At 39.9% G+C, this 16,729-nt stretch overlaps 1 pseudogene; it reads right to left on the bottom strand.

Annotated features, from left to right (window-relative positions):
- Window positions 1-315: 315 nt before the first annotated feature.
- LOC149314082 (uncharacterized) lies at window positions 316-4,415 on the bottom strand (annotated as a pseudogene).
- Window positions 4,416-16,729: the final 12,314 nt, after the last annotated feature.

Here is a 16,729-nt window from a genome sequence, read left to right as displayed (position 1 = left end):
GCAATGATCTTATCCTGCTCTCAGAGTGTCTTATATAACCAGCTGAACTGGTAATGAGAACCGTCCTGCCAAGACTCAAAAATAAAGAAGAAGAACCTAGGGAAAACCTAGGGTGTAGAAGAGCAATAAAAAACTTAAACCAACCATCTCACATGTAAAACCGCCGGGTATTCAGCTCTCTAACTATGAATCCATTTGAGTTCCAATATTTCTAGTTGTGTTATGTTCGTAGTAACTGATGTCCTATCCAAGTATCAAAATTTAAAGGAATTCTTCTCCTATTAACAGAGTCTCTTGTATAACCAGCAAAACCAATTATGGGAGCCATCCTGCCAAAACAAAAAGAACTTAGGTAAAGGTTATGAAAAAACTCAAACTAACCAATTCACATTTTCATTTAAGCCCACCGGGGATTCAGATTTCAAATGGTGAATCCATTTGAGTTCCAATACTTGTAATTGTTTTATGTTTTTAATATTAGATAACCCATCTATGCATCAGAATTTGAATGAATCAAAAGTATGATGTTCCTCTAGAAAATGTTTTACCAATGGAGCTTCTAATGTACAATTTTTGATACAGCTTCTGTGTTCAATAACTTGAGTCCTTATCTCTCTGCTGGTCATACCCACATAAATTAATTTGCAAGGGCATTGAATTATGTATATGACATTTTTACTTGCTCATGTAAAAAAATTATATATTTCATAACTTTTATCATCAGCATTATTTATAAAACATTTCAAATTGCTGCTGTGTCTACATACTGAACAATGTCCACAGATTTAATGTTCCTTGACAGTCAGGCTGTTTTGTATAACTGGATAATCAAAGTCTGCCTGTACTAATATATTCATGATGTTTTGAAAAAGTCTGTAAGCAAACATTGGTTTGTTTTTGTATCCGTATATATTTTCCAGCAGGTACCAATGTTTCATAATGCTTTTTTTGACCCTCTGTGAGTGTGTATTAAAAGTGAGTGGTATGACCACTCTATCCGGTACCCTTTTGGGTCTAGAATCAAACAGAAATTTCTTTCGATCCAACTTACGAACTTTGTCTTGTGCCTCTTTAATGACCTTCAAGGGATAACCTTTTTCCAAAAACTGGAGGCTTGTAATGTTTGATTCCCTTTCAAAGCCTTCCAGTGTATTGCAATTTCATCTAATGCATAAGAATTGTGAATAAGGAAGGTTATTTTTAAGAGGCATTGGATAATAGCTGTCATATCTTAAAAATGAATTAACTTCCTTTGGTTTTCTATATAAGTTCATTACAAATCAGCTCCTTTCTATATGAATATTTATGTCTAGAAAATTCACTGTGCACGAATTGTATATCATATCAAATTTAATATTTTCATGGATACCATTAAGAAAAGCCAGAAACTCTTTAAGAGGAGGCTCAGATCCCACTCATATACAAAAAATATCATCTAAGAATCTCTTCCATGTATTTATATGGGGGGAAAATAACTCATTACTGAATATATAGGTATGTTCAAAATGGTCCATGTATAAGTTAGCCAACTCAGGGGCAAACTTACAACCCATTGCATCCCCCAGAGGTTTGCCAGTAGAATTGGTTACCAAATTTAAAATAATTTTTAGTCAAAGTTATTTCTATAAGATGTAACAGAAAGTGAATAGGGGGAAGTCCCATGGGTTTGGATCATGGCCACAGATTTTACATGTTTGAAGGTGACAGATAAAGACTTAAATTAAATGCAGGTTAAATTAAAGCTAATTGTGAAAGTATTATTTTCCTGAACTGATAGAGAGGTTTTATTGGTAGAACATATTATTGATTCAGTTTTGGGTGGCGCCTCTGCCGTATCCTGGGGATACAGTGCGCCCGTGGACTGCCCTTTGGTTCCAACTGATCCTAGCCCCCTCACTCTTCAGGCATAAAGCTCAGGGTCCTAAGGGGGTAGGAACCCAGGATACAAACCTCAGTCGGGTCACCTCTGGACTCCCCATGCCAAAGGAGTAACTTTTGTGCGCCGAAGACCACTTCAAACACACCCCAAACCGTGATGTCCAATCCATCTCTGACCAGCCTAGTCAGAGGTGCCTACTCGATGAGGTGCCATTACCAACCGGAAATCACAGTTTGGGCTTTTTAAATGTTTGGAGATGCTAGTAGAATCACTGGCAACTTCACTCCCAGTCAGGCCCCCCATGGGGAATGGCAACAGTACCCCTGCCCTTCCCAAACCAATGAGATACTCCAGTAGGAAATTTTTGGCTGTTCCCTTGTTTTTTTTCTGAGAGATTTACGCATGCCTTCTATAGTTTTGTGGGACTCCTTTAGGTTGTGTGCTATAGCCTTTGATCTTTGATGTAATTTTTTCAGAAGTATCTCTGTTTCCCACCTAAAAGCAGAGAAAGTGGGTTTTAAAAAAGATCTTTATTAAGCATATAAAAACATATCAAACCACATACAAATATGCAAAACATGCAAAATCATATAAAACTTACCACCACTTATAAATTAGACACTGACAGACCTTCCATTCAAATTTTTCTCTTCTAATACCCATCTATTTCAAACTTATCACTTAATTCCTTCTACATTCTGTACTTTCCCTCCAACTCTTTCTTCAGTATCTCTTTCAACCTTAATTATTCATTCCTGTCATAGTTCAAATATCATCTTAAATACTTACTTACACCTTCTCTATCACATACTTCTACCTTTATTTCAAGGATGTATATTCTGCCTTTCTCCCACAATGGGATTCAAGGTGGGGTTACAGTAATTTAAAAAGACAGAAGTAAAAATGTTAATAAGTTTAAAAATTATTAAACATTATTAATATTCAACCATAAATTAAAACACAGTTAAAACCAGCACAAGTAAAATTCAGCCACCAAATGCCTACCTAAATAAAAATGTCTTCAGCTGCTAGTTGAAAGAGAGCAAGGAAGGGGCCTACCTAACTTTCTGTGGCAGGGAGTTCCACAGTCTGGGGGCAGCCATGAGAAGGCTCTCTCCCACGTCCTCACCAGCCACATCTGTGAAGGTAGAAGTTACATTCATTCTAACTTCCTTCATGTCAATATGGGCCCAAACATAGTTATCCTTATGACTTTCTTATAATCATACATATCCATGTGACTCCATCTAGGTTTATATTCCCACTTACTCCATTTAATTTAACATCTTATCCCCAATGCTTATGATTAATGCAAATATTGATTTTCTTTTATGGCTTGTTCTTCATTCTATGCTTACAAGCACATCCTCTATAGTACAGCTACTGTACCCAATTTCTTTCTTTCTTTTTTTTAATTATATACTCTGGACCATTCCTTCCTAATTTTTTTTAATGAGTTATACTTTAATATAAATCTTCCCTGTCATTCATCCAATCCACCAGCTTTTCCAGGGCTTCCTCCTGGCCGGGCCCCACCACATGCTTAGTACTACAGAAAGCCAAGGACAGCTTTACTTATACACTATCTCACTTTCCCCCCTCAAAGCTGGAACTCAAGGCAGCTATTGAGGACATGAGTATGGCCTATTGTAGGAATAGAGGGTGTGTTTGATGCATTTGGTGAGGGATGGAAGTAGGCGGAATCATCCTTGGTTTATATTCCAAGTGGCATAAAAGGCCTCACAACAACATGACATCACTAGGATCAAAATGTACTCACGTTTTATCAAAGGTGCAAGTGTGGAAGTGGTCAGGCACAGAAGATTCACACACAGAATGCCTTTTGGTTTTCCCGCAACAAGAGTACTTGCCACCCTCATAACTTCTTCTGTGGTTGAAGGTGAGCACAAATTCATGTTCAATGTTGCTGGCATTTAGGAAAGTTTTCATAAGGGCTCTCTCCCAGTAGTCTGTTTTAAGAGGAGGAGAAGGGTTTTCAGAACTGCCTTTTACTAGGGAACCTTTGCAGCCAACATAAAGGGTGTTCTCTTCAAAGGTGATGTCTCTGATACCCAGGAAGTGAGACAATTCATGGATGAGTATGCCTGGCTGGGAATTTTTCTCAAGATATTTTAGAGCTTTCCAGAACATATCACACAAATAAATGATGTTTTTTCCCATCTGTTTGGATTATGTCTGCATATATGTATGGCTTTCTAATATCATTCTTAAAGTTTACCACCTTGAGTTTTGCAATGAGCTTTTTAACTGTGTCTTCTGTCAATATTGCATGAGGTTTCATCCAAAAGGTCTCTTCCTCTTCGCCTTTAAGGAGAACTCTTTCAGGTATCTTCATCAGCACTTTGTCCTTCTTCTTCAGGGTGTCTTGCAGGATCTCTAGGACCCCCTACTTTGCTGCTTCTGAGGTTTTTACCTCCTTTTTGGTAAGGTCTTGAATGATATCTATCTTTTTGTTCTGAATTATATTGTTCTTTTCATTCTGATTTGTTGTAAACAATGCAAAGACTGAACTCATAACTGTGCAAATAAAGAGGGCTACCTTATGCCACTGTAGTGCCACTTTGAGCAATCAGAAGTAATACTGTGTTACTCCTAGTCACTTTTCAGGGAGTTTGGATTGTTTTATTTTTATTTTTTTCTGTTTCTGACCCCACCCCCACCCCCGCCCAGTATTATTTGGCTTAATTTCATCAGTGCAAGTGTTTTGAGGATGTGGTGGCTGAAAACCTTTTTCTAATGATTTTTGAAGTGGTCCTGGGAGTTTTGGGAGAGTCAGAGGCTCTGAAGGGTTGCATGGCTTTAACCTCTTGTCTTACAGGCATAGTGAAAAAACATTATAGGTGCTGTGAGGCACAGGGCCCTGCAGCCTTGTTATGCAGGATGAAAACAGCTTTCTTGAAGTAAATCGTAAGTTTCTTCTGTCCCTTTGTCTTCTGATATGTTGCCCTGAATCCCTGAAGCACCTTCCCAGTCTATCTGGACCTTCTCTCTTTCAGATGGATTCTTCTAACTTCATTTTGATCTTGGTTAGATCTGAAAAAAGATTTTCCTGTGTAGTAATTACAGTGCCAACCCAGACTTGGAGAGATGCAAGTCCAGGTCAAAGCCATGAAGGCTGCAGAATGACTTTGGACAAGTCAATCTCTCAGGCTGACAGAACTCACAGAGCTGTTAGGCAGGTTAAGATGCAAGGTGGGATCTTCAAGGAGTGGCTGTCTTAGCAGCAGAAGACTGTCTGGCAATTTGAGTTTATGTTGCCACTTGGCACTAGGAAAGACTTCTCTTAACATCCTCTGTCACACTGTTGCAGTTCCAATCCTGGCTGACTGAATGGGTGAGCAAATCAGGTTCTTTGAATTAGCCTGGCATCGCTGCATCTGATAATTTCTAGTCCTTTCTTGCTTCTCTTCTTTAACAACTTGGACTTAGAATCTTTGAACTGAATTCTTGGAATGTTTTCACAATTTTATTCCATACATTTAATGCTCATCACCTTGATTGCATCTCCTTCCTGATGAACCCCTGTAGCCTTTCTCCCTTTTTCTATTGCCCACAAATTAATCCATCATACCTTCCTTTTCTCCTTCTCCCAAGTGCTGAATCTCCTCCTTGCAAAACCAAAATGAGGAAGGTCCTGTTTGTTAGCAAATTACCACCACGTTCAGGCTCCTAACAATTTTATTTCTCAGCTACAACTGATATTAGATTACAGAAATCCATTTAAAAAACTCCATATAAGTGCTATCACTGAATGTCAAAGGTTTAGTCTGAAAAGCAGTTGTTGCAACTGAGATCTTCCTTCACAATCTTCTCTTATCCAGTTTCAGTCTCTTTTCTCACTTTTTTGCCCACTTCAAATCTTTCTATGCTTCCAAACTCAGTTTTCTCTCTTAATCGTGATTTCAAACGATATCAGTTGTTCTCCCTTTTTTCCTCTCTAATAAATGTCCATGAAATTCGCAAAAATTATTGATTGGAATAGGGTTGTTGTAGAAAGTTCTTGTACAATCAGTACAATTGTCGTTGATTCTGAGTCTGTGAGCCATGTAATGGTGGCACAGTGAGTGGCTGTGTTTGGTCCCCTGTCCCCTCTGCTCCTTACCAGCAGCTATGTTCTCTTTTTCCTGCTGTCCTGGAGCAAGATTTGGACCCTTGAGGACACCTCTGAGTCCCTTATACCTAGGGGACAATTTGTGGCTATTTAGAAAAGTAGCCCTAACACCACTCCTGGCGAGTGTCTCCTAACCACTATGCTAGAAGTACACCCAGCTAGACACCCTGCCAAACTGGAAAGGCTGACTGCATCTTAGACACTTCAGAATGGTGCCCATCCTTCAAACAAGCACAGAGGCAAGTAACTAGAGATATTTCTAGACCCCAGGAAGGAAGATCTAGGTTCCTGTGTGCTAGGAGGTAGGGAACAGATCTTTGCTGAGAGAAGCTAAATGTTAATACTCAAACGCTGCTTCACTCCTTGATCTGCTGTACCATTCAACAGCCTAAGCAGCTTCTTCCTTGCCTTTAAGAATGCTAAGAATTGTTTTTGCCAAGTACAGTGTTGGCCAATGATAAGAACAACCGACTCTGGCTGGGTTCTGCCTATCACTGTTCTTTATAACATGTAAGTGCTTGGGAGATGTGGAAAGTCCCTGTTGCTATCAGAGTATTAAGACAGGAAGCACTAGTGTTTATTGCACACATGTTTAGAAAGAAAGTTATTAAGTCTGTTTTCTAATAAATATATGCAACTTTACTAAAACTGGCCTCCTTACTAGAGGATTGTAAGGTAGCCAAATATGAATTTTTAAGAAAGGTTCAGTGGGATGGAGGACCTAGGCAGTGGCAGAGACATTCACCTGATGCTTATGCTGGACACATTGGGGGAAACAGGAACTGTGCAATATATTGTCAAAGTAACTTAAGTGAGTAAAAATAAAAGCAGCAGCACAGATGCTGCCATGGGAACTCTGGCCTCACCCATATTCTAGGACTCTTGGATGTGTCGACAGCTATGGGAAATATTTTGGATCACTTATACATAGACAATGGTTTAGGCAAAATGTGATCTACTTTCTTAGAAAAGTTGTTAAAGGGATGGATGGAAATGAAGAAAATCTTTGGAGATATTGTTTCCTTTTGTTGGTAACTGGATAAATCACAATTTTCTTTGGAGCCCCATGGACTTTCCAGTTAAATTTTAGATGTTTTTATAGTTTTTGAATGAGGGATGGACAAACTGAACAAACAAATAGGATATGAAATCAAAAGGACACGTTATAGAGCTTTCCCCCTTCTGCCTTCAGTCCTAAAAAATTAGCCCATTCCCATTGTCATTTTAAACTGTCAATTATTGTTTCAACATGTAGTTTTATATATTTTAACTGAGGAAGGGGGGAGGGTTACAGGGTTGGGGGATTGAGGGAATATTTTCATAATTTGTCTGTATAACTGTTTTTGATTTTTGTTGTTACCCACCTCGATCTTTCAGAAGAAGTGGGATACAAATTATTATTATTATTATTATTATTATTATTATTATTATTATACTGTAATTTATCAATGAATTGACTTGTCTTGGTTTTTTTTGGTTAATTTTTGTCTTTGATTTCCCCTTCATGGATGTTAATATCAACTGTTACATACAATGTGCAAATAAAACTTAATAAACTTATGAAAAGCTAAGAATACATGGATAGCCTTGTAGAATTTATGGAAATCGATTCCAAAAGGTCCCCCATTCACACTATAAAGTGGATTTTTTTCTTACCCCATTATAACTGCTTATTTTTGGCACAGATGTTGTTCCCACTAATTGTGCCGGGGGCTGAGTAGGAGGGGGGCAGAGAGAGAAAGAGAGAAGGCACTCCTCTGCTTCCTCATCCAAATCAGAATTGATCCATACCTCCCCAGATTTTTGGAGATCTCTCTCTCTCTCTCTCTCTCTCTCACACACACACACACACACACACACACAGTGCTACCTTTGTTGGTGTGACATGGTTGATGATGATGATGATGATGATGATTATTATTATTATTATTATTACAACTCACCAGGGAGCCAGGCCAGAGCACTCCTGGGCCTTCCTCTGCCACCTCCTCCTCCTCTTACTCATCCCTCTGGCTGAGAGAGTGTGACAGTGTGACTTGCAGTGGCAACAACAGTAGTGGCACTCCATCTCTCTCCCTTTCCTCCTCCTTCCCTTGTCAGATCTCCTTCCCCTGGCCTCACTTCAGCTCCAGAGGTTGGGTAAAGGAGGAGGAGAAGGAGGAGGAGGAGGAGGAAGGCAGTGGAGATGGAGGCAAAGAGGAGCCCCAGAGGCCCCAGGCTGGCTTGTAAGAGAGCTGGCAGGGGGAGGAGAAGGAGAGGGAGAGAGATGGAGTGCTGTCGCCACTGCAAGTCACACCCAGTTATACTCTGTCAGCCGCAAGGATGATGATGATGAGGAGGAGGCAGAGGAGGGCCAAGGAGTGCTCTGGCCAGGCTCCCTGGTGAAGCTGTTGATGGTGGGCTGGGGCCGGGGTCCTAGAGAAGCAGCTGAGTGTGATTTGGGGCAGAGGAGAGGGAGACAAGAGCGCTGCTTCCATGGACAGTGAGGTGAACGGCAACCAGCCCATCTGGAGGAGCTTCCAGGACCCAAGGCTTTCCACCATGCCACCAGCCTTCAAAAGAGTGAGTGAGAGAGAAGGCGGCCTCAGCCATTCATCCCTCCTCTCCAGCATGAATTGATTCTGATCTGCAATTCCCACTTATTGGACATGCTTCATAATCAATTCTTTGGAAAAGAACCACTTTGAAACTACTATCAGGAAAACCTGTTTGTTTTTTTTAGTCCGCCCTGCTTTATTGCCACTGAAATTGATTGAATAAGGATCGGAATCAATTTCAAGTGGGAACAAGGGTCATATAGCTCAATCTGCGATTCACTGCAAATTGTAGTGGGAATGAGCCCAAGAACAAGCCAACTCTGTGCATGTCAGAAGTTGGGGAAAAAATAACACATTATTCCAGTGCTTATAATTTTATGAGCAAAGATGCCCTGTAACATAACGCTTCTGTGCAAATCAAGCTTTGAGAATGTGTAACCCTCAATATATTCCTGCACTAAAGCTTCCATCAGCCCTACACTCTATAGTAAATGGTGAGTAACCCATACAGTCCCCATCTCTGGTGGAAATATATTATGTGCAATGGTTAGAATACTGTGGTCTTTCTAATTTTTAAAAGTACATTATGAAGCTGGAAAAGGTTCATGCAAACAAAATGATCAAAGAGTTGTGACACCTGCCCAACAAAAAATATGATAGAAACTTGTTTTTGTTCTTGAGGCTCTTAATGTGTCCGTAACCCTTGGTTGCAGGTGGTACAGGGCTGTAACACTGTAGCTACAAATCTCCAACATTTAAGAAAGGAGGACACAGCTTTCAGGGTTTTCCCAAGTTGTGCAATAGTTAATATAAAGCTGTGCAATGATTAATATAAACTACTGGTAGCTATAATAGCAAGCAAAAGTGAAAGTATCTCTCAGGCATCTTCAGAAGAAGCCATGTGATTTGTTGGAAATAGCTCTGGGAGGAACCTTGGCCATGGCCAAAGACAGCTGGTGGATTTTCCCTAGAGTTAATTAGAGTTATTCCAAATGTAAGGTTAATGGATTTATTAATAATATTCCAGTGTTATGTTTAGCAGTCAAATAAATGAATGACAGCTTTAAGTTCTGGTATTTCACAAGCCTGGTAGGCCAGAAGGTGTTGTAAAAAATCATCAGGTCCTTGTAGCTCCAACACAGAGAAAAGACTAGATTGTTTCAGAGAGTGTGATAGAAGTAATTTTAAAAATAATATTGTAAAAGTGGTTATAGAATTTCCCCCCTTCATTCTCATAAGGCTGTTTTGACCTCACTCAAGAGATCCAAAATGGAAAAAACAAGTACAGCGGGCCCTTGGTATCTGCTGGAGGTTCCAGGTCCCACTATGGATACCAAAATCCATGAATGCTCAAGTCTCATCAAATACAATGGCAGAGTAAAATGGTGTCCCTTATATAAAATGGCAAAAATCAAGGTTTGCCTTTACGAATTTATATATTTTAAAAATATTTTCAAGATGGGTGCTGTAATCTGTGGATTAAAAATATCTGTGGATAGAGGCTATAATGATTTCTGCATATAGTGACTGACCAGGAAAGGAATCCTATAGCAGTGGTGGGCATTTTATCACAGGATACAGCTGCTACAGAAAATGTAAATTATATGCATAAAAGCCTGAATGGCTTGGCACTGCAATAGCTTTATATTAATAGGTCAGAGCTTGGGAATTATGGGGACTCCAGCTCATACATGCACGCCTGCCCAGCCAGCATGTTTTGTCCAAGCACAATCCAACTATACTTGCAGTCTATTCTTTAAAATACATTTCAGAAACATGCCAAGTGAGAGAAAGTCAGAAAGGGGCTAAAGAAACAAAGGGCTCATACAGACAGGCCAAAATAAAGCTGCTTCGGGTCACTTTGGAGGTATGCTGTTTAAATGATGCATGCGTACTAAGAGGCCAGAAGCTGTGCCAAAGCTGTGGTCCAGTCCTGAGGACTGGAACAGTTTTGAGGAATGGTTATATCTGAGGCTCTTTAACTTAGTTGAACAAGTTAGTTGTGAGAGAGTAAGGGTAGTACTGTGTGAAGAGTTATGTAGAAAGCCACTCTTTTTTTCATAAATTTAAAACTCAGAGCTATGTAGAATGCCATGCTTCTCTTTTTTTCATAAATATAAAACTCAGTAATTTAGTAAAATAAACAAATTCTGTATTTATTTTAAAGTCACATGGGTGGAATATACTTAAGTAAATGAGAAGGAATTTGGAATTAATTTTTTTAAAAAACTATAAATAAATTTCATTTATTTATATATATATTATATATATATATTTCAGCCTTTATAAACAATGAGCAAGTTGTTTCTCTTCCTATTCATTTTCTCAGCTGTATCCAGTGGGGCATTTGCTTCTCTGCTTGCTATATTGTCAGTCTGGCAGCATATACTGTCATTGCTGTGCACATCTGCTTAATGTTTTCATTTCAGAAGCACCGTTGCTTCAGACTTGATGTTTAGCATATTGACATATTTCAATATGATACATAGATGTATTTAAATTCAAGCAACATCCCACCTGCTCACCTATATTTCACCTATAGATTGGCTGCCAGTTCTAGTAATTTGGCAGCTAAGGGGAAGGGGAGTGAGAAGGTTATAAGAATTAGTTCATTTTTAGTTTTTTGGGGTTTTTCGGGCTATGTGGCCATGTTCTAGACGAGTTTATTCCTGGTGTTTTATCCGCATCTCTGGCTGGCATCTTCAGAGATGCCAGCCACAGATGCTGGCAAAACGTCAGGAATAAACTCTTCTTGAACATGGCCACACAGCCCAAAAAAACCTACAAAAAACTATGGATGCCAGCCATGAAAGCCTTCGACTTTACAATTAGTTCATTTGCTTGAGCCGTTTGTTCTTCAAGCCTCTTATTCATTGGCTATATTATTTTTTAATCTCTTAGACCCCCAAAACGAGAGCATTTTGGTTTGAGGTAGATAACATTCAAGTCCCTTCTCTCCCTAGGATTCTGTTATTTTTTGGATTACAATGAACAGGGCTTCCCATTTATCAAGGTGAATACCTAAAGCAACCCCCTCCCCCTTTTTAAGATAAAGTACATTCTGATAAAGATTTCATTGTATTTTTTTCAGTCATCAAAGATTAAAGTGGGCAAAGATTCAAACTTTCTCTAGACCAGTAGCCTGGAGAAGAGAAGGTTAAGAGGTGATATGATAGCCCTGTTTAAATATTTGAGGGGATCTCATATTGAGGAGGGAGCAAGCTTGTTTTCTGCTGCTCCAGAGAACAGGACCCGGAACAATGGATGCAAGCTACAGGAAAAGAGATTCCGCCTCAACACTAGGAGGAACTTCCTGACAGTAAGGGCTGTTCGACAGTGGAACAAACTCCCTCGGAGTGTAGTGGAGTCGCCTTCCTTGGAGGTCTTAAAAAGAAGCTAGATGGCCATCTGTTGGGGATGCTTTGATGGAGGGTTCCTGCATAGCAGGGGGTTGGACTGGATGGCCCTTGCGGTCTCTTCCAACTCTATGATTCTATGATTTCAAACTGGTTTGTAAGAGTTCACTAGAAAGTAGCTAGGAAATGTTAAAGAAACTTGATTTCACATTATCAGATTGTGATTATTTTTGTACAACTTTCATGCTGTAATTGCACAACTGGCATATGTACTGGTTGTGCTTTGGATCTGAAGCAGCAAACTGCATCCAATATAGGAAACGTACAATTAGCCTTCCAATTTTGTTTAAAAAGTAAATTCACAAGTCATGGAGGCACATAGGCTTGCCACATGAGCTATTTTTGTTGTTTTAGATTGCTTCTTTTCTGTTGTTTACCCATGAGTTGGGCAAAATTTATGGGAATCTCAACAAAACAGCATGCTTTGACAGAGGTACAACAATCTCTCTTTCCAAATCTAATAGTACAGGTCCTTTGGAAAACATATCCAGGGTAGCCATGTTGGCCAATATAACAAAGTACAGCGTCATCAAAATCCACAAAACAGTGATACCTTTATGGGACCAACCAAAATGCACGTTTTACATGTTGCAAGATTTTGAAGCTCCACTGGCTTCTTCATGAGGCAAAACTGTTAAAAATGATGTGGGAGGGGAAAAAAGAAAAAAATAACCTTGCATTTGGTCAAGATGTCATAGTTGTAGTTTTCTGGATGTGAAGACATCATATTTTAGCCACCACAGGGGAATCCTAAAGAGAGAGCCAATGGACTGGGATTTTACTATTTGAGGCTTCTTCTACCTCAAACAAAGGTAAAACAATTTCTAAGTTGGGACTGCATTGGCATGTTTTACCTTAACAACACTAAAAAGTTTCCCCAATGAGAAATTCAGTGTTCTCTTCCTAACAAAGGGGTTTGTGGTCTCACAAAGGATTGGAGACAAACTGGATCTCAAACGCAGTAGCCTTTTATTTTGCAAATGAAATTTAAAGTTTATTTCCTGGACTGAATCTCCCAATACTCACAGGCCAGAGGGAAGAGGGGCCCATCTGCACCAATACCCTTCTATACCATCTGGACTGAGGCCCTTAGGAACTTTGTCTAAGAAAACCCTCTTCTCAGCTTTCCTATAGGATTTTATTACAAAGGTACTCCTTTGGTTTTTTTAATGCTGAGTGCCTCTACTTTTTTATTCCTTAAAATTAACCAGTATCTAATCTTATGATTAACTTATTCCCTTCAGATATTCACACTCCAGATTTTCCTTTGAATCTGCTAATAGGATCATGGATTTATTCCTCTATCTGACAGGTGCCTGTTAAAATTTTGCTGTCTAAGGATTTTGCTGGTTTGCTTTGTCTTTTGATGGTATGTCTTTTGATCCTGTTCTGTGTCTGCCTTCTATGTATTAGTTTGTTTTCTATGCATTGCCAACCTCATGATTCAGCTTTTATTTGGGACTTAACTGGAGGACTCTTGTCTTGAAGTTTCTCTGAGGATTTTGTACAATAAACTCAGTTACATCAGCATTTAATTACAGAAGTGTGTTATTCAATCCTTTATGCAGGGACGTAGCCAGGATTTTAGGAAGGGGGGGGTCCAGACTGAGTGCCACCATTATAATGGTGCTTGCGTCCAGCGGCGCAGCAGCACACACCATTCATTTTTCTAATGGAAGGGGGGGGTCCGGACCCCAAGATCCCCCCCCCCGGCTACGTCCCTGCTTTATGACATCACTCTCATGCTATTACTGTTTTGCTATCTGTCCCTCCAACTTCTCAACGTGAAGAAAACGTGATACCACACAGCTACATCCTGTCCCTCTGGAGTGAACAGAATGAAGACGAATACACATCTAAACAGTAGAAATGTGTAAAAATGTCATTACAGTTCTGAATTCGAAAGCAATTATTTAATACTGCTCAAAGCCTTTGATTTGAAAAAGCTCAAGAGAATAACCAAAGCTTGATAGAAATTTATGAACATGTCTAGCTCAAATTCTCTTGCTGCCCCCTGCTGGTGGCAAATTCTGGACTGAAGACTGGGTGGGGGAACGATCACATACAGTATGATGGTCCTGTTTCCAGCAGAGCAAAAAGACTGAGAAAGCCCTGTTGTTAAAAAAAAACTAATGAACATTGAGGGAAGAACCATAGGAGTTGGCTGGAACCATAGGAGTCGGATGTTTAGGGTGTATATACAGCATATATGCTGGCATCACACACCAGCAAAACTGAAAAAATGATCTTGAGTGAGACTGATTGCAACTGGTTCTCCTTCATGCTGATTTTTGCTGACTAGTTCGCTGTTTCTTCTTTGCATGAGACTTCAAGTCAGAGCTCACAGCTAAATAAAACCTAAAAAATACATCCTCCTGCACTGCAATCAATCTAAGCTTAGAATTGCTGTTGCTGTTAATTGTCTTTGAGTCAACTTCAACTCATGGCAAACCCATGAGTAAGTCCACCTCCAAGCCCCCACTTTCCTCAACTGCTCTGTTCAGGTCTTGCATGCTCAAGGTTGTGGCCTCCTTGACTGTGTCTAGCCATCTAGTATGAGATCTTCCTCTCTTTTGCTACTTTCCACCTTTTTGTCTTTTCTCATTGTCTTTTCTAGTGAGTCTTCTCTTTAGGTACAACAGTTTCAACTTAATCATCTTGGTTTCCATTGAGAGTTCAGGTTTGATCAATTCTAGATCCCATTTGATTCTGGCTGTCCATGGTATCCTCAGCACTCTTCACAAGCACCACATCTCAAACGAGTTACTTTTCTTTCTGTCTGTTTTCTTCACTTTCCAGCTTTTCATGTTCATACATGGTGATTGGGTGATTGGCTTGCACTATCCGTTAGTGTTCAGTTTTATATCTTTGGACAGTAAGCTCGTCTAATTCTTTCATAGTTGCCCCTCCCAGTTCTAGTCTTCTCACGTCTTGACTGCACTCTCCAGCCTGATAAATGATTAATAAAGGGAAATCTTTAATTCTTTTGATTTCCTTATTGTCTAGGTTGAATTTATGTAAGTCTTCCTTGGTCATTATTTTTGTTTTCTTAATGTTCAGCAGTATGCCTGCTTTTGCACTGTTTTAACTTCCCTTAGTAATTGTTCCAAGTCTTTGTCGTTTTCTGCTAGTATTGTGTTTTGTACATATTTTAGACTGGCAATGTTCCTTCCTCCAGTCTTCACTTCCCCTTCTTCCGTGTCTAAACCATATGAGGTTTTCTGCATACAAACTGAGCAGGTAGGGTGGTAGAATGCAGCCTTGTCTGACCCCATTTCCATTTGGGAATCATTCTGTTTCTCCATATCCTGTTCTGATAGTAGTCTCTTGTCCTGAAAACAGGTTTCTTGTCAGGACAATAAAGTATATTGGCACTCCCATTCCTTTATTTCGTAGCTTTTGTTATCTATGCAGCCAGACTTTTCTGTAATCTATAAAGCACATGCTGATTTTCTTCTAGAATTCCCTGGTGTGCTTCATGTATCCTCTGTATGTTTGCACTCCTCCTTTCCTCAACCCCACTTGATGGTGGTGTTGTGTGCGTAAGGGGAAACTTATCTGAGATGGTTTGCCATTGCCTTCCCCTGAGGATGAGTGTGTGTGACATGCCAAAGGTCATCCAGTGGGTCTCATGGCCGAGCTGGGCATCTAATCCTGGTCTCCAGAGTCATAGTCCGACACTCAAACCACTACAACACACTCTCTAGAATTACTCCCTCCATATACAGTAGGAGACTCTTCTGCAGAAATTTTAACAGAATGTTGCTTGCATGGGGAAATTACTGCAATAGTCCTGTAGTTAGGGCAATCCTTTGTGTCTCCATTTTTGTGAAATGGTACCAAAACAATTATCTGTGCCTGGGAGAGTGTCTCCTTCAAAACAGGACTTCTCAGGAGATATTTGAAATGAGTATTCTTGGAGGCAAGCAGGATATGGGAACATATATTGTTTGCATCTTTATTTAGCTTACCAACTGGGCTCTGATTCAGTTTCACACACACACAAAAAGGAACTGAGAACAAACTTCAGGGACTGTCACTGAGCCAGCCAAAACCAGATTCAGAAAATGTCAGTGCCCCACTGCTAATCAGTTCATGGATCTTAATCCCCTCTCACCACCTATAGTAGCTCATTTTGAATTTTAAATGGGTGCTTATCTAGAAGGAAAATCAGGTGAAAGAAATTCCAAAGTAGGGCTTTCTCACCTGGGGAAAAAAAAATCAGAGGAATAACAGGGCAAGGAGGAAATTGTAGGGCTTTCCTAGGAATTAGGTGTGAAAGAGTTGAATAACTCTTAGGACCTCATTTGGAAGAGTAGCCCTATTCCTCTGCAGCTTTCAGTGGTGAGTGACTATGCTTGCAGAAAACACAAATTTTGCTCCTATCCTTGGGCAAGTCACACTCTCTCAGCCTCAAGACAGCAGCAATAGCAAAACCCCTCTGAACAAACCTGCCAAGAAAACCCCATGATAGATTCACCTTAGGTTGAAGGCACACAACAACAACCAGCAAGAAATCCATGCTTCCTTTAGTCTGACCCTTATTTACACATGTGGAAGGATTTCCTGCCTGTAGTAGCCAAAGGTAATTTTTAAATTGTTCAGATTCTCTGGTTCCCTGATCAGGTGTGGCCTGATAAATGTTCCTGCCTGAGGCCAAAGACAAATGGTTCCCACTCCCAACTCTTAAGATACACAGTACCCCACACTGGCCAAGTTATCTTGTCTCACAGAAAATCCTGCAAGCGTTATGTCCCTTAGAGAA

The sequence above is a fragment of the Sceloporus occidentalis genome, unplaced genomic scaffold (assembly GCF_023333645.1).
Source record: "Sceloporus occidentalis isolate IW3139 unplaced genomic scaffold, rSceOcc1.0.p SCAF_4, whole genome shotgun sequence".
NCBI lineage: Eukaryota > Metazoa > Chordata > Lepidosauria > Squamata > Phrynosomatidae > Sceloporus > Sceloporus occidentalis.
This window is presented reverse-complemented; position numbering and strand designations above follow the sequence as displayed.